Raw genomic sequence first — 21,814 nt, 5'->3', positions numbered from 1 at the left:
TGTACTGTAGCTGTTGCTTCATGTGGTCTTAGCAAAGGGGAAGACAAAGACAGCTTTACAATTTTTGTGTGAATTCTCCACATTGTGTGATTCTAGATTCTAGCACAGTTCCGACAAGGAGATCTTACTGAGCATGTTACTGAGAAAAAAACTTCTGTAGCTTTCTGTAGGGGAATAATTTGGAAAAAGAATTAATTGAAAGGAATTTCCCAATAATATGTTTTCTGTAAGACTAAATAGCAAATCTTTCTATGTTAACAAGAACTGATCAGTTATGGATTTTAAATACATTCTCTGTATAGGTTCCTCTTGATGTAGCTTGGATTTCTAACTTTACGAACAGCAGCTTGCTTCAAGGGTATATACTAGCACTAATCACAATCCGTGTTAGTAACAGTGAATTGAAAGAGGATAAGAAATATGAGCTATTTTTAGAGGCAATAAGAGGCATAGCTCTTCACTCTCAGAGAAAAGCCATTTTTAGGAGTGAATGGATAAGCTGGTTAAAATTCTTCGCTGTATCTGGTAGTCTATGGATCTCCTTAAAGCTAGCTGACTTCGTAGCTTTTAGGTTCATTAAGCATTTAGAAGTTTTACATTGTATCCTTTTGTGCAGAAGAGAGCTTAAGTTATAAAGATTCAATGTTAATGATGTCCAGTTACTCAGCATTCTGTGTTCACCCTGAGTCAGAAATCCTCTTAAAGGCAGAGAGAATGTCATTGCTAAAAACCCAACTATTTTCCCAAAGAGAGTAATTACATCTGTAACTGTAATTAAAAAGTAAAACATCTTGGAATGTGTGGAGTTTATTTCTCACTGACTTATCTAAACTGTGGAGTGCAAGCTTTACTTTAATGCAGTTCGAAAGAGCAGTCTCAAATATAATCAATTACGTTTATCCTTAATGTAAAATATTGGCCAGGATTTTCAAACACATCCAAAAGCCCTGTGAGCCAAATCAGGGGTCATGTTTCTAATCCACAGAGGTGTTTTAAAATCCCACTCATTGGTCCTTGTTTTGTTGTTGTTTTGCATAGTTCACAACTAGTTTATAAACCTCTTCCTATCTTTCTTCTGAACACATACATCAGAAGTCCTGGGCAATCAGGCTGCAATACTCACCTTATTCATGGAGGTCACACACATTACAAATAGGTCGTTCTAGTCATTCAGACCACCTTGAGAATAAAGTACTATTTAAATGGAATTTGAATAATATTGTCTAATCCGAAGTGCTGACCAGTTTTCTAGTCTGAGGCAAGGATTTCTTGAGCTTTTCGTCTTTACAGTATTTGGTGTTATACAATAACTGAAATTTGGATGTGACTGCTGAGTACTAAATTAGGTAGTTGGCACTTCGTATTCTAGTACATGAACATAATTTCAGAACAGCTCATACTGAGAGATAGGAAAAATAGGACAGCGATGAACAAAATCATGCCACAATTTTTACTTAATAAGGTAATGCTGAAAACCTTTAATAAAAAACAAATATTGTTGAAGAACGTTATCACACATTGAGTTACTGTACATAACAAAATTTTACAAAACATAAAAATTTACATTTTTATATGCAAAAGATAAAACTCCCTTCCCTTAGAGACTCATAGCAAATTTTATTTCAGTAAATGATCCTTTCTAAAGAAAACAGTGTTAAAACTCCTCATATTCACTGTACCAGTGATCAGGTTGAAAACCCAATGTACTATGAATTAAACTTTCAGCACTACAAACTGTAAGGAAATTTATCAAATATACGTGGATAAAAGGAAAGGAATCACAGGGAGCACAGTCAGAAGCAGCTCAAATACATGCGTACAACTCCACTTTGAGAGCATGGCAAGGAGGAGAAAACATTTCTGTACTTGCATTAGGTAAGAAAGTTAGTATTAATAATTTTGTTGTATACAAGTTGACTTCTTCTACTGCAACAAATATTGGTGAGTACCTAATTGTTTCAAGAGTATCTTGTGATGGTCGTAAAGGTTTTTAAATCTACTTAACTTTTCAGCACTAAGAGCTACAGTTTAATTCTTTCTTAGTATTTAATTGCTTTAGGTTCAGAGAGGCAGGGTTAGGTGAATTCCTTCCCACAGTTCAGTGCAGGGTATGCAGCTGCTGACTCACAACTATCACGACAAGCTGTCTATACCTACCCATCAAATCTGGCCAGCTGATCTGTGTGGTTTGTTTGGATCCTTTTGCAGCTGCCGTGTTTGTTCTCAGACTTTATGGAAAAGAAACAACTACTTGCAGTATCATGTGCTTGCATCTTTCAGAAAAACTGTGGTGGTCTTTTACAGGTTTGTGTATTGAGCTGGAAGAGGAAGCAGTATTATACCTAAGGAAATGGCCATCTGGAGCTAGGGTTTTTTAAGTTCTGTGCTTCTTTGGTGGATGTATTGCTTGCTAAGTGATGATACTATTTCTGACTTTTATTGCTTACTTCTACACAGGCTCACAATACAGGATTTTTGAAGTGTTTGGTTTAACTGAACCAGAAGTATATTTGGAATATTGATATATTTGAAACAATGCAGCAAACACAGAGCTGTGAGATTGTTTTGCTTATGCATTTTGCAAGAACTCCGCTAGTTTCCCATGATTTTACAAAATAATTGGTTTTCATTAATTCTTCTCCAAAACCCTTTTTCATAACTGTGGCTATCTTAGGTACTTTATCCATAAATACAACATGTGTGCCCTCTAGTTATAAATAGCAACTAAAGCCAGACTACTGTTTGCCTTTTTATTCTAAAAGCAAGTATGTTGCTTATATTTTGCTGCCCTGTATTTATGAATGCCTATATTGTATGAATCTTGAATAAAATAGTGAAAAAAAAAACCGACTGAAAGTTGGTATTCTCAGGACTGGCAAGAAAACATTTGAGTTTTCTGTATCTTGACATTGCAGCAGATTGTCCTAATGAACCTTCCTTCTTAAAATTCATGAGCATGCTAAGTGTGTGCAGTCAAAAGCAGCACGCTTTTAAACCTTCCTGAGGATAAACAAGCCCCAAGCGTTTTCACTGATTGCTGTACCATCCAGGCCATCTATAACCCTTTCACAGAAACATGTCCTTATGCCCCATGGTTGCTGTCAGCAGTGCTGGTGCCAGCTCTTCCCCTATAACTTCCTCAGCATTCTCACTAGCTCAAATCCTTTTCTGAACTCAAACTTGATGGCCTGTTTAATACCTAGAGTTTGCACTTCAGTGTTGCGCCATAAGAGAAGCAAACAGCCTGCTTAGCTTTGCCTCTAGCTAACAGTAGAAACTTCATTATGCATTTCCTTATTTATGTTTCCTCCCTACCTTTCCCTCCTACCAAACATGCTTTGGGCTTAGCTCAAAGTGTTCTCGCTACACCCATTCTGCCTGTCTACTCATGCCTCTGTCAGCCAGAAGATGGCACGTGTCCCTGCATCCTCCCACCTGCAGATAGGCTCTCGTCCGTGGGGGGTCACCTCAGCCAGAGTTTGATAAGCCCTAACTTAATTTGCACCTGCCCCTTCACCACTGCCCTTCTGTTGTGCATTTTAATTTGTGCAGTTACACAGTGAGCCAGGCTGGAGAAATGACCAAAATCAAAACCATCCTCTTTCCCTCTCTGCAAAGTTGGTTTATCCAGTACTTTCACTGAAGGAAGTGTTCATCAAACTGTACTCTACCTTGAGTTAAAAAAATAAATCCCTCCTGTTAAGTCACATGTGCCCTTCCCTCAGGCTACTCAGTCAGTCCATTGTGCCTCTCCTGGTATCAATCCTCTCTTCAAACCTTTTGCTGTTGTCCAACAAATTTGCCTAACCAAGCTGTGAAATTCTTCAAGGGCCTTTGCACTGAGTACAACAGCAAAGTTCAGGGGTACTCCAATATTCCAATTTTTGAGCATGTCAGCCTCTGGTAGCATGTACAGGTTACACCTACACTGTGATGTTTAGTAATACAGAAATGTTTTGACATCAACCAGAATTTGTAAGTTGCACAGACATTTCCCAGGCAGTTATGTACAACTCCTTCCCTCATTCTTCTTAATTTTCAACCCAACGTAGGAAACAACAATTTTTTATAGAAGGGGAAGACAAGCCTTTTCATAATTCTTGTTCCACTCCTGCTAAGCCTCATCAGTACAGTTAGTGCTCTTGTTTCAAGGTGATTACTTATGTATATGAAGTTGCTTAGTTCAGTAAAATATCAGCAGAATTAGATACGGTTTTTCACTGGAATGGAAATCTTGTAATCAGGCCTGTATACGTGGCCAACTACTGACAAGTATCCCTGCTCATTTCACACATTTCTGTAGTTCCAGAACTGTGTGGCAGAACTGAGGTCTGGACTTTAGATCACCTATAAACCATGTTAGTATATGAGTGTTTTAAAATCAGATTTCTAATTACCAGAAGTCTCTTGGAGTAGCACAATGAGCTTTTAGTTGCAGGAAAGATGAGTCAAACTGACAAATCTGGCTTTGGATATCTCTGTTCTGTAAAGCATACATTAGAGTTCAGATCCAACCTGCTCTTACCAAAGGCAGTTTACTTCCCAGAGCCAGTGTACGGGATCCATCCCAGATCATAACTGAAAATTCTCCCAGGGAGTAGGACACAGATACGCAATTTTCAACATTTGCAGCAGTTAATCAGCAGCAAAGCTAAGCAGAAAACAAACAAAACCCTAAAGTCTTTCTGTTGTTGTAGTTGGTAAATAAAACATTGTATTTGGATTTAATCCACATTATGCTTCAAAATTCCCTCCCGCCCTTGAATAGATTTCAAGTTTTTCTATTCTGCATTTTCATTAATATCCTTATTTTTATCAGTGGCCACCATGCATTTTTTCAATTACATTTTTAGGCTTCTCTGGCAGAGCATGCCTCCAAAAGTTGTTAATAAACTACAGTATCCTGAGTGCTGAGCCACTATACAGTCTTTTAAAAATACAATTTGCATTTCTAATTTCAGATTTAAATGCAAAAATGTAGATATTTCTCTTTGCTTTGCAAAAGTCTTAAGACTCTCCATTTAAGGAATCAGAACCAAAATTTCTAAAACATGCAAAATGTTTACCATTTTTTGCAGTAAAAGGATTTAAGTTTTTTATATGATCATATTCTCATTTTTGTTATTATATTAACAATAAACACCAGTAATAATATATATATATAACAGGTGTAACAAGGTTACATCCAATCATAAGGAAACTAAACAACCTACAAGATTATTTTTACATATTAAATCAATAAACCAGCTCTGTTTATTGGTAATAGAAACAGGATGCATGTGGTTATTTTCTAAATAATTATAATATAGGAATTATACTTTATTTTTATATTCTAGCTACATATAAAACAGAACACTTGCTTGCCAACAAATTTCACATATTTTTTGCTGCAGAGGAAAATTATTTAACAGTAGTATTGAAAGCTTAGGTGCCTGTAAGCCATACTAGTGAAAACTCACTTTCTTTTTATTGATCTAGAGGTTTTCAGTTTTTCAGGAGGCTGCAAAAATGTTCACACAGGAATAAAGGGAAACAGCAGTTATGGTCACATTATTTATGAACCGTGTAATAAAATAAGGCTGATGTTGGCTCAACTTTCATTTTGGCATTTCTTAAAAACAGCTATACATGAGAGTACTGCACAAGCATCATGCAGTTTTTGTTTATTTGGGTTGTTTTAAAAGAAGAATAAAAAAATAAGTACCTTTACAGTAGGAAAGCTGCAATGGTGGAACCTTGTGCACAGGAGAGGAAGGTGTGCTAATGAGCTTCATGTTGTGTGCTCAGATCCCTGATAGAGCAGCAAAATGATAATCCTTTCCTGTGCAGCACAGGAAGATATCACTTTCAATCTGGACATCAACATGAGAAGTATAATGACAATTCAGAGCTGGTGCTGATAATTAGGAAGCTAGAGGGACTGATCTATGAGGAAATGGCATTGATTAAAATTTGCATTTAGAGCACTTTCTCGAAGAGGATCTCAACTGCTGTGCTGTTGTTAGACCAGCATTTTCAAAAGCAAGCGTTGAAGGGGTTGCTGTGCTCCTGGGGCCTCCAGTAGTCAGCAGATTTTCTGAGCAGGTGTTTAACAAAGCCAAAGCCTGCTGAACACCCTTGTGCTAAATACTCTGGGAGGAAGTGGTGGGGATTTAGCTGAAGCACCAGACACATTACTTTTATTTGTGAAAACATTCAGGCAGCCACTTCACTTTGTTTCCAGCCAGGTGCCCCTGATTTAAAAAGCTCAAAGGCATAAATAAAGTGACAGGAGTGAAGAGTCATTAGGATTGCATAGGCACTACTGGTAATTCTGCAAACTATGTCCCTTGGAACCTCCAACAGAAAAACAAACCAAAAGAAGCTCTCTGCCACTACTTCCCCCAAACCCTCAGCCAAAAAATTGAATAAAATTTGACTGACTATGAATGGCACCACAACAGATGAAAGAATGTGGAAAGAAAGAAGTGACTATTGAGATGTTTGGATCAAATTGGAGGAAATTGCAATTCAAAGGGTAGTTGCATCAACCACTGGTTGCAGAATCACATCCTCCCCTAAAGGTACATGGAAAGAAGAACATTGTGGACAGGGAAGATGCAGATATGTGATTAGATAGAAGAGATAGCCACATTCTCAAAATGGTGAGTGAAAGTCACTGAGAACTTTCCATGATTTTGCTAAAAGCTATTGGGAAGTCAAACATCTATGAAAAGGATGAACTTCAGAATGTCCTGAAAAAATAATTCATTTAGGGATCAGCCAGGCTTCTGACAGATTTATGCTGTCCAAGTCATGCTCCCATGATTTCTCCTACACTTACTCTCTTCCCCCCACCAGTAAATACCTCCAATTCCTCCCTGGGTTCCTCTACTTGTTACACAGAGCTGTAGTAGAAATGTTAAGCTTGGATGAGCGAAGAATGAATGGGAGTGCCTGGAACAAAGGGCAGGAGAGGACATAAGGGCCCACATGTCGGGACCCAGCTTAGCAGGTCATCAGAATCCCAGGAGATCTTTGTGGAGCTTTTAAGCATACCCAGGTTAGGAGACAAAGGAGAGTGAGTAAATCCTGATGACTCATAGAGACTGGAAAGGATGGAGAGGCTGACTGTCAGCTTCTAAATGGTGTATAAAAGGCATATCCAAAATCAGCACATGAAGCTCATTGAGAAGATTGGAGAAACTGTAGAAAAGCTCAGCATGCAAATGCAAATCAGCTCAGCTAACAGAAGTAACTACTACAAAAATAGAAAGGTTTTATAGAGCCTTTACATTGTTTTCCATGGCTTATTCAGTGTAATAAGTAATTTCTATTAGTGGAAATGAAGACATTGCAAAGCATTATGAGGTAACCTTGGAGAAGGAGAGTTCAGCCTCAGCACACAAGCAGAGCTTTGCAGTGAGATGGGTCTTTACACCCTAACATAAGTCCAAGGCAGCTATGGCTAAGGCATAAGCACATATATCAGAAGATCTAGCCCAAAAAATGAATTTGTGCTGCTGCTAGTGAATATATATTGCTTTTATTTTGAAACAGATGCATATAGGTCATTGCTTCAGTGAAATACACACCACTTCAGTAATAATTTTCAAATCTCCCAGGTTCTCGTAATTTAACCATTGTTAATTATTTAGCAATTATGCTGATGAAAGGTTAAAAATTATAGCAGAGGCATTTCTTCAGACAGGGGAAGGAGAAATGGTTTAAAATTAAATCCTTGCATTTGGTGCTTAATGGTAATGACATGCTATTTTTGTATTATTGGAAGTTACAGTTGATTACTTAGAAACTTTGGAACATTGGAAAGTGGGCTAGAAAAGTATACTGAGCTAAATAAAAGATGAGTATTCTCTACTGTGAGATTAGTACATGGAAGAGGCCTACAGAAAAACAGTTTTATAAATTAATATCTTGGTGACCACTGAAAACCACAATGTGTGGTTTATATGTTGGGGTCCATATTTAAAGTAGGCAGAGACTACAGATAGAAGTGTTAAGAGAAACTTGACCTTTCTAAGAACTAACAAGCTATATTTTCATATATTACTAATGCAGTAAGCCATGAATATTTAAATGAAAAATAAAAGTAAGTTAAGTCAGTACTGGGTGTAGGATCTTTTAAAAATTCTACCTGAACTACCAGTAACTTCTATTAAGTTGAAGATTTTCTTCTCCTATTTTTGAAATTTAGTATAATTTAAAGAGCTTAACTACCACATGTCCTATCAGCCGTTTCAGATTGCAAAAGCAAAAATGTGATCTATTGAATTTCTCCCACAAGCTACTATCCAGGGTCGATGGGGATGCCTATATTTCATGCTTTCGTTCCCCTCTTTAAAGGAAAGTTAGAACAAATGAGCCAAGCTTTATGCCACAAAATGAGTAACTCCAGAACATTTCAGAGCAAGAGCAAGAAAGCATCACAAAGCCATCAGGGTTCCTTGTGAAGAATATCCTGTCAAACACCCACACTTAGAATGAGGAAGATGCATTATAATCACCTTTACCAATTGCATTCCTAGCCCCAGAGGGAAGTAGGTGGGAGGAATGCAGCCTGCTCATACAAATTGGTCTCAGATTGCCAGTCACTTCTGGTGCCTCATTGTTGATGTTATACAATCTCCACTGAAGGAAGAGCCACTCTTTTGAGTATGGCAGAGGCATTTAACATAATGCTGCACTCCATAAACAACTGTGAGACAGTTGATGACCTTGTGCTTTTTACAAGTAGCTAGAGCATGTATTCAAGCTGTAATAAGAGGAGAGGTATCGGAACATATAACTTAAATAAGAACAAGTCTGAAGATTCAATGATGCCCTGCAGTAAATGGAAGTACATGGCAGCATGTGGGACTTCTCACACCTTTCTGAGTATTTATTAGAACTTACTATCAACTGAAAAATACTTCAGGAAATACCATGTTTAAGAAGATAGGAAAATACAACCCTTCTGTCAGGGTTTTAATGGCAGCAAAATATATGAGTTTTAAGTTTGGAAGTTTCTAGTAAACATCAGTTTAAATATATACCCTTGAAAAAAATATAAACCTGAAAACTAAGTGAGCTAATTATTCCCATTTGCAAATGGCAGATGAACTTAAATATTGAAACAATATTTCACTGAAGCAGGGAAGAAGTGGTAAGGGAGAAGGGTAGTATTTAATGCTTGCTTTCCAGAAGTGCAAGCATATTATTTATATTCCTTCTCTTTCATCTCTTGTGGTGGGCCCCAAGGCTGTTTTTCTCATCCTACAGTAACACCACAGTCTTGCAGGTTGTGGCTGTTGGGCTGGGGGGATATGTTACCTACACTGCTGAGGAGGCAGGCAAGGCCTACAGCTTCTGAAGCTCCACAGGTCCGATGATCATTTCCATCTCAGCTTGTGGCCATCTCTGCTGGTGGCTCTTGCCCCTTGCCTCAGCTGCCCTGTTGCTCCAAACGGCCTTTGCAGCTCCAAGCTCGTGTGAGTAATCACTGCTGCTCTGCTATTGGCACCTGCTCCTCAGTTCCCTCTGCTCTCCAGCAAGAGCCTGTAACACACAGGGCTGCACAGAGGTTTTTGCTGTTCAAAGGGGGCTTACAAAATAGACTTCCTGTCCTGCCTTGTCAGTCTACAACTTTTGCTCTCCAAACCGCTTTTGCATGAGCTGATTTGCCCAGATGTACGCCCAGTACTGCAACTACACAATTTCACTCGTGTTATGATACATCTGCCTATTACAAAGAGAAATATCTCACCTAGTACGCCAGCAGCAAACCGTGTCTCAGAGCTGCCCCTTTGCTCCCCTCCTGTCACCAGATGTTAATAGAGTCTTCCTCCTCTTCTGGCAGGAAGGCAGCTCTTCCCTTCAGGCCACAGCCATCAGGACTGCATTTGTCTAAAATGAGAGAAGATTGTAGCTGATCTTCCTGGTTCTCTCTTGAAACAGCAAAAGAGCAGATAAAAATAAATGGGCTGACTGAAACCTTATGTGAACATAAATTGTGATGTAGATTAAGAAGTCAGTTTGGTCATAACAGTAGGCAGAGCTTATCATTACGTTTTGTTTCTTTTAATGGAAACTTTCTACTGCATTTATATGAACAGGGTTATTTCTTTTAAGCTGAACTGTGTGTGTATTTCTCTGTGTATTTACAACATTCAGAAATCCAGGGCATATATATCTGCACAGCACCATATCCTTCCTTTTTGTTTGGGTTTGGTTTGGTTTCTGAGGTGTTTTGTTTTGTTTGTTTGTTTGGGTTTTGTTTGTTTTTTATGTATACTGTACACCCCAAAATTTCTCAAATTTCTGATAGGTATTTTTTAAATTTCTTGCCTGCTTCTTCTTTCAGTGTTCATCAACTGTGAATATATCCCTCATCCTTATTGAGACTCAAAAACTATCACCCATTTTCACTCTAGATACTATTCCCACTTGAGGTTGGGTTTTTGTGGGTTTGGCTTTGTTGTTTTTTTTTTTTTTTTTTTGCTGTTGTTGTGGCATGGTTTGTTTGGGGTTTTTTTTGAGATACAACACCTCTAGAATCAAAACAGTTACCCATTATCTGGGAGACATTAGACATTAGTAAGTGGATAGCACTGTTGTTCTGAGATCATCTAGAGCACATACACATGCATGTAGCAGTTTCAGGTGAGGTTTGTACATTATTGAATTTATCAGTGTAAATCTGTGGTAGAAGTCACCTTCCAAACAACAAGCTAGCATTACCTGCTGAGAGGTTTCATGGGTGAGGTAATGTACCTAAAATGGATCCCATTTATAGGAGCATAGAAATGAATCAGCCTATAATTCAGGGAAAAATAACCCTGGACCTCTGTTATCTCTACCCTTGGTATCCATGTGCCTTTGAAGGTTCCCAAGCCTCCCAGATTAGCACTGCTGGTAAGCAGGAGAGCCATTGGTGTAGTCAGTAATAAAGTTTTCTTCTCCTCATTCCTCACAGCTAGGTTGGAGCAGATCTAAAGTATCCTCTCGGCCACAAATTACTGTCTAAACACAAACTACTAGTCAGCACTTTGGAAAAGGTGCTGTGAGTGGCTTTTAATCTATTTCTCTCTCCCCACACATTCTATTCAAACATTTTCTATTTGTCTCATAACACATAAGGCTTGGCAGTCTTCGCAGTATAGAGTGAGGTTGAACTATTTCAAATGCCCACAGGACTTCAATTATTCTCCTTGTGCTTCTGCAATGATTAATGCTTTGGAAAACACAGTCACACTGCTATGGCTGGAGCAGGCGTGCAAATACCCACATGTCTGCAGGCAGCTGTAACCCAAGGCAGGAGCAGAATCACTAATGCTCTGCTGACCACAGTGCCCAGTCAATAATCCATGGCAAAAGCATCACAAGCTATACAATAGATCATGGGGGTAGATATTGGTATTGCTAGCAGTGGGATCCCTCAATGCAAATCCAATTTTTGAGAATTTGGAATATTCGGAGTTTTGTTTTTCAAAGCACATACTCGGTATCTGCACAGTAAAAATCTGAAAGAGAATTTGTTGGATGTATTAATTAAATAAATAACATGAATGTAAATGTTGATGTCATTATAAGGATTAAAAATATACATAAGATTTTCATAAAGCCTACAAGGAGTAAAATCATATGTGCCTGAAGACTTGTTAAACTGTATCTGCTGAATAAAAGTATGAATTACAGAGAATCCTTCAGACTCTTATATTTTTCACAAATCTGTGATTTAGTAGCAGTGAAAGACAGATGGAAGAGAGAGAGAGCCATATGTTTTTGAGGGCACCTAAAGGTAGCTTTGCACCCTCAAGCTGCATTTGGGATAGCATAGTAACACAGCGGCTTGAAGGCAAAGTATTTTTCAGTTTGGTTGTGCAATCCATAATTCTAGTGGTTAATTTGTTTTTATTTTCTCATTTTTGCATTTTCTCTTATTTTAATCTCTTTTCTGATGCTATTCTCTATTTGTCCTTTCCAAAGCTATTTCTTTCCTCTATGATCCAAACTTTTTCACAATCCTTTCCTTCTCTCTTATTCCTCTTTGTTTCTTTTCTCAAATTTCTTCCTTTATTATTTTCACTTCTCTTCTTCCCTCACGTTATGTTTTTTATCCTTTGTTTGTTTCTTTTTTGTGCTTCTTAAGCCTCAGAGAGTTGTATGGCTACTTCTTGAGTCTCTTTGAAAATATTTGCTTCTTTGCCAGCTGCCTTTCTGCATTGGCCTCACCTACATCTGATTGCTTGGATGATAATTTATTGTTAGGTTGTAGAGAGGCCAAGCACACTGATAAGTTGAACTCACATATACAAACAGAGATAACTCTGACTAGATTCTTTAGCTGTAACTGATAGTTTAACACCACACTGTTGGTTTTAAGGACAGACTCCTCATGAGCACAAGAAGTCCTCCTAGACATCTCTTCTACGAGTTACCATTTGCTTGTAGTCTCCCTAAAGGACTCACATTTCTTTTCTGGTATGATGGCATCATGTCTCTGAAACTGCTGGCATTTCTACAAATATATTTGCTCATGGAATGACAGCCACAGGCAATTCTGATAACACTAAACTAGCAGGAGACTGCAAATAGTGTGCTTGTCAAACACCTCCCAGTCCCACTCCCTTTCTCTGAATGTTCAGGCAAGGGAATATACTTTTTCCTCCTTTACTTTTCTGTGATTTACATTTTCATTGCTAAATCTATTACAATGTCCTGTTTATCTTGGACTGTGGCATCAAGTTCTTTGTACATCTTATTCCCTGCAGGAATTTCCCAGGCAAGTATTTCCCCACTGCACCTATTTGTTAAACAAAGACAGAAGATTCCTCTAATGCAAAAAAGTAGTGACTGTCCTCAGAGAAAGACAAAATCCTTCTGAAGAATAATTAATTTTCTGGATACAACTCAACAGAATGCTACTGTGTGTGTGAACACATGTTAGCAAGAAATAAAAGCTTCAAATCATATAAGCTATCTCCTAGCTGATTGGAATAATCAGAAAAAAAAACCCAGTTCAACATATTTTGAAGTTCTTATATACCATTAGTTCAAGCCCTCACCCAGGCTTTCTGGAACCACTAAACATATTCCCTGAGAGACCTTTTAAATTGTTCCCTGCTTCCAAGCACTGGATTCTTGGGGCAGGGAAGAGAGATTACCATTAATAGAGAAACACAGCCTCAACCCAAATACTGCTGCCAGCAATGTGTTTATGATGATACATAATGCATTCCCCTAAGCTAGTGTTAGAAATAGTCCATTATTTTAATTTACCACTCACCAGAAAGAGCATGCAGGAGGCACATATGCTTTTACCTACCACTTCTCTGTTTGGTGCATGGTTTTTATCATGTAGTACTGTCCAAGAGGGCTCACAGAGAGGCTTCAGGCCCTTGGGAACACTGCCCAGCCCTGTCCTTCAGTTCAGCCAACGATGACCGTTTCAGCTCTGTTTAGCTCTGTGACAAAAGAGGCTCTCCTGGAGCTAATCCAAAAGTGCCATCATGCTCTTCAGCTTCTGGAAGACACTTCACTTTCTTTGCAGTCCTGCTGGAGAAGGACTCCAAACTGAATCCTGCATTAACTTCAGTTTTGCTATTCAAACCCATTTTTAATTTGTTTCCTGTTATGATGGTTCAAGAACATCAGTGGGGAAGGGCTGAGTTGAAAGTTGATGCAAATGAAGCTTTCTGAGGGCTGACTTTTCCCTGTGTGCCAATAACTAAAAGTAGAAAGCACTTCTCTGTGGTTTTACGCCATCAGGAGTTCTGGGTAAATAGTTTATGCAGATGGGTTAGCTCCCTGCCCATTATTCTCCCTTTTAGTGAGAGATGAGAGTCATGAAGATTTGGGGCATGGGGCTTAAATGAAGTTTTATGAAGTAATATTTTTCTATTTTAGAATAATACTCGTCAGAAGGAAAAACAAACAAAAAAATAACAGGAGCAAAGATTCCCACAGCTGCATCCAAGTATTTTTAGAATCTCATTATCCCTCCAGAGTTACCATAATGTTGACGATACTGTGCAGAGGTGCAAAGTTCTTTAGCTGAATCACTCTGTTATCAGATGCTATGCGCTCTATGAAAACAAAGTTTCTGTTGATTCAAGGTCAGGCAAGTTCCATCAATATTTGTCTCTTACTGACTAGTCCAGAAAGTGCCTCCAAGCTGATCAACCACAGGTACATTTGAGTGCATTCTCTTCAATTTCCTCAAACATATATAGTGCTTACTTCCCTTTCTTCACTTCAGCATTCCCATGAGACACGAGCCTGCTTCCTCAGTATCCTCCCTACCTTGGTCTGTATCACCATTTGTGATGTCAAGAAGCAGGATCAGCTGGAGCATCCTGGGCTGACAGAACATACTCTTATCCCCACGTGGCTCTGCACCTTCTGGTGGCATGCCTGTGAACAGTAGTTTCCACATTTCTTTGGAAAAAAAGAAATTCTGGTAGTTCTGCTTAGTGTCCTTCTGTGCCATATAATTCTTTTTGAGGTCTTTCCCACCCTTATTTTTTCAATTCTGTTTTGACTCTGTGGCTTCTTCCCTTAGCATAAGGCATGAGCTTTTAGTGGCAAGTGTTTCTCAAGCCCACTCATTCTAGGAATTTTCTAGCGGGGCATCAGGATTTTTTTCAGCTGTTACACTGCATACATTCTCTTTCCCACTTTACAAAAATACTGAGATTAGTAATTGCTTTATCTAATCTTATCCTTTCTAACCCACAAATTTGTAATCAAAAGTATTTGAGAAACAGCTGAATGGAGTCCAGAGGCAGGGCATATTTGATTAGGGCTGGCACTATGTAAATATAGCTGCACTCATTCTGGGCCCCATCCAGACTGAGTCTTGTGGATTTACAGGCTCAGTTCAGCCTGGTGGTGTTTGTATCATATTGTTTTGCACACCTAGGAAGTACTATGACTATAGGTGTGCATATCAGCCCACTATTTAGACAGTAGCCTCATCTCCCTGCTTCACTTTCAGAGTTGCTTTTCTGTCACTGTCTCAATACAGTAGCCGTCTTAATTTTTCTGCACATTTAAAACTGGGTCTGACTGTTAGCATTCTGTTAGCATATCTGGCTCTTTTCCTTTAAGCCACTCCTAGCCCAGGTTTCTGGTCTTCTCTCCCTTTCTGCACAAGACAAGTGCTGCATAAGTTGGGACAGTCAGCATCTCTTAGAGATGCAGTTGTATAGCTTGTGCTGGGCTCCCTCACTGATGCCTACTTCTTACTCTACCATCAGCAATAGGAGATGATTCCTTTTCAAAATATTCTTCACTGAATTTATTAAAAATGTCAACTGCCATTAACTACTAGTCATAAGAAAGGTGTACCTACACACTAGTCTGAACCATAGGAACTAATGGGAATATGAGTCCCCTGCTTAGTAGATTTATCGTAATGGAACAATTTTAATCCCTCTTGAGCAAAACTGGATTTCAGCCAGTTTAACCAACACACAAAAGATTCTGTACCTAATTAGTCGGTCTTTGTAGTATTCAGACCCCAATAAATATTAATGTGATGTCCTAAAGAATGAGGTTTATGTTCCTGAATCATACACTTATTAAATCAAGATCTGACCTTTCTGGAGATTACATGGGCAAACTCCTTCACTCTCTGCAAACACAGGCAAAAATCAATCTCCTGCAAGCATGCCCTAAGAGAATTCAAATGCCACATCCTACACTTAATGGACACATTTGATTAAACTGAAGACAAAAAGACAAAATAAATGGAACCGTCCTAACCTAGATACAATAAATTAAGTACTAACAAAATATCCAAAATATGCCATTTATTAGTTTTGAATAATGTCAACAATTACAACTCTACTGTTTTTCCTACACTAAGAGAACAGTCTCTCTCTATATAATTGCTGCTAAAAATCTACATCAAAATCCTGCTGCAGGTACAAAATAGCACACACCCAAATTAGTAAATGCTAAAATGAAATCTATCAGTAGAGCAATCATTTGCTGATGTATATGAATTCTGTTATTTTCCTCTCAAATTAATAATCAATAGGTATTTTAACTCTTACATTTCACACACAGTTCTCTTACACAGAGAAGCAACTGATAACAGAGATAGGTGTTGTGCCTCACATGGACCAGTCAGTAAACTACAGTACTGTCTGCCAAGAGGTGACACAGAACAGGCAAAATACTTGGTGTAGAGATTCCTTACTACCAAGAGCACAACGAGGTCTGCAATGCTCAGGGAAATTAATTCAGAAAGGACTACTGTGACACTTGAATAACATGCACATTATCTGTGAGGGGCCACGCAAATGAATCAAGAGCTTTCATTTTGCCATGAGACCCACATGCATTATGTTCCCATAAAACTTTGGCTAAAGTGGAGTACTGTACTGAAAAAATCAAAGAGAAACTTGCCAGCCTTCAGGGGTAGAAATTTTAGAACTTAGCCAGTGAAAAGATTCATGATTTACCCAGAAATATCTACAGAAGCTGATAGAAATCAGAGTCCATGATCTTGCAAATTCTGGCCTATTCTATTTTAGTATGAGTATGCTGTCAAGAAAATCCCACCTCACATGCCACCAGTGTGACAAGACTGCCTGTATGTCATATCCTATGTGCATATAAATCTCTGGGACAGGTAGTCCTATGGTGGTTGATGCTGCTAAAATAATCCATTTGAGAATAATGCACTCCTCACAAAAACTTTCTACCATCAGTTGACACAATGTATACATGGCCACAAAAATCTGGCATAATAAAAACCATCTTTTATCAGGCTATCATTACTTTCAGTATAATTTTTATTATGCTGAAGTATTTTTTTTACTTAAAAAGAAAGACCACCACAGTAAGCAGATATGCCTATTGCACATCTGCAGCAATACTGCTACAGTTACTTAGCAACCAGTAAGAATTAAAAAAAGAAATCATGTAAAGGAAGAGAAAAATTGGAAGCAAATTGAGTTGAATAAAAAAAAGCAAATTCCATGTTAACATTCAGTGTGCATAAATACATGGGGCTGTCTTTGCTGCATGCATCAGCAACAGTTGCATAGTGTTAAATCAGCCTATTAAAATCTAAAATCAAAGCTCAATCTAACTTAGATTTGAAGATGTCTTATCTCCCACCTTATGACTATATCCTCTTCTCTGTTTCATATTACATTAGAAAGGCACAACAAAAATGAAGAATGCTGTGTTGGCCAAAAGTTTGTGTAGGTGAGTACCATCTCCGGCATTGAGAGGAGAAAGCAACCTCATCTGGAACAATTTACAGGGAGTGAAATTCTGCTCCCTGTATTCAATAAGAATCACCACAAATATTCATGAGCCCTCTGCAGGATCAGAAACTTGGCTGCTGCAGAAGAAAGCACAGAGACATGTCTGCTGGCCGAAGGGTTTCACACACACTCTCAAAATCTGCTCAAATGGACAGACACATCATCTCCTTCTCCCTTGACTGGGTCGCTCTCCTAACTCACAGATCCCTACCAGCTCAGGTAGCATTTAAAGGTTTCTTTGATTCACCATAAAAGGTGAAGATTTAATGTGTGTTCTGGCATGGAACAAACATAACAAAATTTCTATATGTTGACCAATCATACATAGCTTTTTGGCCTGACTTTTATAATTTAGGAAGGAAAGAATCATATTCTGAAGGAAATTAAAGTCTTAACTACTAAAAGTAATGATGCTATGAATAATCACTTAGATTCTCAGCAGGAGGTAATTATGTTTATGGTGATTTGCAAAATTTAGCAAATTTAGTTTTCTTTATAAGACAGTAGTATTCCATCAGGATGGCATAATATATATTACCTTCCAAGGCAAGAAGACTCTTAAGTAAAAAATATCAGAGACCAACATGCATTTCTGTACTTAATTATTACATTATTTTTTACAATGCATTTCAGAAAAGTGCTGGCAGTTACAATTCATTGATCATTTTCTATGGAATCAAATGCATCAAAATGAAAAAATTAGTATTTCATTTAATGTTTCCCACTCAAGTACTCTTTTGAAAATAGAACTTACAAACTTACTGGGCTTTGTTTTCATATTTGTTTGCAGGTAAAAGCAGTTCAGGACAAAACATCCCTCAAAAACTCTCAATTAATTTAATTTTTTTTCAAAACCTTGGAACAAAAAAGGGATTCTGAGCTGGGCTTCTCTTGGTCTAAAATTTCAGTTAAGCATGAACCATTCAAAAGGGAAGCTTTTTTTTTTAACAGAAAAGTTAGGAAATATTTTAGTTTGACTGATGCTAAACAGTGTAAGAATTGCCTTCATCTCAGCTCTGTGCAATCAGTTTGATTTGAATGTTCCTTTGCACTTTGCAGAAGAAACAGCTCTCCACGAAGTTGCTGGTGCTAACAAAGTACCCAGCATCAATGTCTGTTTGCTGCTCTTATCCCAGTCTGTCACTGCCAAAAGAGGGTCTCATTGCCTTTGCACTTTAAAAATGACAGAGTCCTGCACAGTTTGTCTTGGAGAGCATGGAGTGCCATACAACGTTTCATTGAAGTGGAAAGTTGTGATTTACAGCAAGCGGAGGAGTGGAACAGGACTGCAAAAGCTTAGATGAGAATTGTATTTTAAGAGGTTGAGGAGTATAAATACATAACCATCTCTTCATTCAGTCTTTTAAACACTGCAAGAATTGTCACTGAGGTAGTGTAGGTGTGGAAGGCTGCCTGCATATTCTCTATAGCAATGGCAAACATGAAAGTATTACTGTCAGACTGAACAGAGCAGGTCGAGTGCTTCACAACAGGCACAAGTAACTGACAGATTGACTTCCAGTGATTATCTCATTCCTATAAACCTCTAGCCACTTGAATGAGAGATCTGTCTTATGACTGCATTTTTATTTAAATCATGCATTTTCTACCCCTCCTACATAATCATATGAAGGTTTTTTATAGAATCTCTATTTTTCCTTTTGTTACTTGCAGCTGGATTAATGTTTATAAAAATCCTGAATGGTCTGAAATTGAACTACATTTAATTCCAAGAAAATAGAAATAGGCCTCTGTATAAACAGGTAAATAAAATACCAACATCCTAATGGAAAACAGATGCTCTCACTAGACTACTGAAGCAAAGAGGATGATTTGAGTTCCAGGCTGGTATTCTGCCAGTCATGTTTGAAGTCAAGACTACCTGCAGCTGGTTTTCCTCCCACTCTTTAGTGAGAGTTCATTATCTCTTTTTCACATCTACTCCAAACCTTTAATTAAGACAAGGATACAATAGACTGTTAGACTTTCCTACTTTAGACTTGCCTCTTCCCCTTCAGTGATTCATCACCTTAGTGAGACTTGCTTATAGAGCATATAACTCAGAGCGCAGTTTTTCTGTGCAATGAGCTAAGCAGACTGACCTCTGTCGTGGGGAAGGGATGAAAATTACCTTCAAAACAGCCAGCCAGATTCATAGTTACTTATGGCCATACAGAGGTGGCAATGCCACACCGCAGGGAAAATGGGACAAAGCGAGAATCCTTCCTTTGCTCAAGAGGACAGGTGGAGATACCACCTCCTACTAACTCCTGCTTGGTAGGAAATTTGTTTGCTGGTGAACGTGGCAACCTCTAATGGTACACAGGATTGCAGGAGGGCAAGAAGGCAGACTGAGCAGTGAAACTGCTACTGCCTTGTTTGGAACCCTCTGAAAAAAAGCTTCTCTGGGAAGCTCAGGAAGAATACAGACCTTAAAACTATCACCTAGACACACATCTGTAGGCAAGTAGCAGACAAAGCTAATTTCTAGACTTGCAGCAAAACAGTCTCTCTCAGTCAAGCCAAGCTATTTTTGTGCTGTCAGCTCTGAAGTAAAAAAAAAGGCAAGATAAGCAAATGACATTATATTCTGATAAGTGTTAATTACCAACTAAATATATAAAAATTTCATGGAGTTTTTCTACCCAGGTATATTACATTCAACAATGAGAATGTGATTTCAACTTCATTAAATCAAGAAAAGGGAAATTGCATGTCAATTATTACAATGAGAGATGTGTCCAAGCAGCTTGACTTGGACCAAAACCCAGACAATAACTGACACAAGACTACTTCCCAAAGAACCAGCATAAGGACACATAAGCAGTATTCTGAGATGTGTTACTTTGAACCAGCCCTGACTACACTTCCAGCCAGAAGAGTCTACAGGAAATTACTTTTCTTATGGCACAGAGGCTTAGGCAGGGTTCCACCCCAGAAATGCTCATTTTAAGTTTTAGTTTGCAAAAATTCTATAGACAAGAATTACTTTTCCTCTTCATGTTGAGTTGACACCAAACCAGGCAAGTCAATACTTCTAAAGAAATAACAAGTCTATTAATAAAGTCCTGCTCTTTATCCTTCTGTTCAAATGACATATAGAGTAAATAATATTGCTGCTTCTGTGCATTTTCAGTATGAGCATGGTCAGAGAGAATAATACTATCAAAGACGAAATGAAAGTGTCAGGGTTATTTTTTCCTTCTCAGGCCTGAGTGGCAACTTTCCTGTTTTCCTATAGAAACGCCATGAGATACACAAAAAGCAAACTGACAACATACCACTACTATCCATGAAAAATATTACAGTGATCAAACCATTATTCTGCTGGAGGCAATGTGCCTGAGTGAATTGTTAGAGACCTCATGTCAGTTAAATGCAAAGAAGCACAACTCATTCCACTATTCATCAAATATATATTATACAAATGGAAAGCCCTACCTGGCTCAGTAAAGATCCATCTCTAGAGCTAATTATGTTCCCAGTGGAAAACTATTCTACTCTGGCTCCTACCTTTAAGTGAAGGACCATTTGGAGAGATGGCAGGGGAACAGCAGAGGATCTGGTCTTCCTGAAATCACGAATTGAGATAAATCTGATTGTGTAGTCTAATCCCAATAGTGAAAGATGAAAGAGCCTCTTCAGAACTGGAAAAAAACCCAAAAAAAGTAAAATTGTAAATGCTAAAAATCGATCGCAATTTCAGAGAGGGGAAGGTATTATCTCAGAATGAGTGAATGAGGATTCAGGAGGGCATGATGTTGAAAGTGCAACTCTTTACTATTTTGTATCTTATAAAGCACAGTGCTAGAAAGATTGGTGAGGGGGCTCTGTAAGCAAGTGAATGCAAAGCGCTGAGTCAGACTAAAAATCTACACCGGATGAAGACCTGAATGATTATTGATAAAGACCAAGAGTGAATGACAAGTAAGAACAGATGGAACCAATTTCAATTACCAATGGAAAAGGAGGATAAGATTTGATGACTCCAGAAGCCATAGGAAGAATCCCAAAAGCTGGATGGGCAAAAGCAGGCAGGTCTTTCTGTGGAAGAAAGATGCAAGCATGGTGCAGTATTTACACAGAGTGTCACCACTATTATTATTTATTATCCTCTATTCTTTTCTACAATTCATTTCCCTTCAGAAGCACAAAGGTTATTTCTTACATCAACTTATGTGTCACATGGTAAAACTGTAGGTTTTCTGGGACAGGATCTTTTTCCTGTGTGCAAGCAATAACGAGCACAGTGGTGGCCTAATTGCTGACTCAGGCCACTTGAAATAAAAATACTACTAAGAAATACTGTGGGGGAGATTGAGGAGTGATTCAGCCTAATGTAGAAAAGCTGATGCTTCAGCCTCACACAGAAGTTTTGCTTTCCCAACACTACAATAAAAGCAAGAGGGCTTGCTAGGTTGGCATTTAAACTATTTACAACCATTTTCTTACATTGTTTGTGTTTCATGTAAGACACTACATTTCTTGTCTGTTAAGATTGGTTCATGTCAGTAAATTTGAAGTAGCATCTTTTGACCTTGCAGGAGAGGCTG

The 21,814-nt window shown here is 38.3% G+C and overlaps 1 long non-coding RNA gene across 1 annotated transcript; it reads right to left on the bottom strand.

Moving 5' to 3' along the window:
* Nucleotides 1-1,458: 1,458 nt before the first annotated feature.
* Nucleotides 1,459-20,761, bottom strand: LOC126652827 (uncharacterized). Its single transcript, XR_007632060.1, has 2 exons — nt 13,304-20,761; nt 1,459-9,882 (listed from the first exon to the last, which is right to left on the bottom strand). It is a non-coding gene; the product is annotated as an uncharacterized LOC126652827 (long non-coding RNA).
* Between the last annotated feature and the right edge of the window lie 1,053 nt (nt 20,762-21,814).

The sequence above is a fragment of the Myiozetetes cayanensis genome, unplaced genomic scaffold (genome assembly GCF_022539395.1).
Source record: "Myiozetetes cayanensis isolate MyiCay16 unplaced genomic scaffold, myiCay2020 scf9, whole genome shotgun sequence".
NCBI lineage: Eukaryota > Metazoa > Chordata > Aves > Passeriformes > Tyrannidae > Myiozetetes > Myiozetetes cayanensis.
The sequence above is the reverse complement of the archived record's forward strand: the minus strand, read 5'-3'. Positions and strand labels throughout refer to the sequence as shown.